Below are 848 nucleotides of genomic sequence, written 5' to 3' on the forward strand. Positions count from 1 at the left end.
TAGAAGAAAGAAAGGCTGTGGATACTGTTTACATGGACTCTAGTAAGGACTCTAGGAAAGATACCACATGGGAGGTTCAGAGAAAAGGTATCCATGGAATGATTGTAAACCGGATTCGAAATTGGATGAAAGGTAGAAGACAGAGGGAGGTAGATGACGGCTTCTCAGACTGGAGGCCTGCGATTAGTGGTGTTCCTTACGGATCATCGCTGGTGCTATTATTGTTTGTTTTCTCTATCAATGATCTAGATGATAATGTTGTAAATTGGACCGACAAATTGGCTGATGAAATGGATGTTGCCGGGTTTCAGGAGTAGAATTAGGGGGAACAAATAAACAGGTTAGAACTTTATTCCTTAGATAATGAGGGGAGATTAGATAGAGGTTTAGAAAATTATGAGATGTGTCGACAGAGTTAATGCAAGTAGACACTCTCCACTTAGAGAAGGAGAGATAAATACGATAGGACAATGTTTTAGATTGAAGGGGAAAGTTTAGGGGGTTTATAAGTGTGAACATTTTCACTCAAAGGGTCGTGGCAGCTTTGAACATGTTGCCATTGGCGCTGTAATTGAGAATTATTCTTACATTCTTACTTTGAATGAGAGCGGTCTGAATGGTCATGGGACGGTGCAGGGCAGTGGGATGAGAGGTGTGAGGTTTGTGCACAGACAAGAAGGGCCGAATGGCATGTTTTCTGCGCTGTCGTGTTCTGTGGTTCTATGATATATCATGACGCTAGGGGGCAGTCTCCTCTTCCTATCTACTCTGAAACCTATTTCTGCAAACACATATACGGTATTTATGAAGAAAGACAAATAATCTGTTACAGAAAATGGAATCGCATC

This window comes from Narcine bancroftii, chromosome 2, assembly GCF_036971445.1.
Source record: "Narcine bancroftii isolate sNarBan1 chromosome 2, sNarBan1.hap1, whole genome shotgun sequence".
Classification (NCBI taxonomy): Eukaryota; Metazoa; Chordata; class Chondrichthyes; order Torpediniformes; family Narcinidae; genus Narcine; species Narcine bancroftii.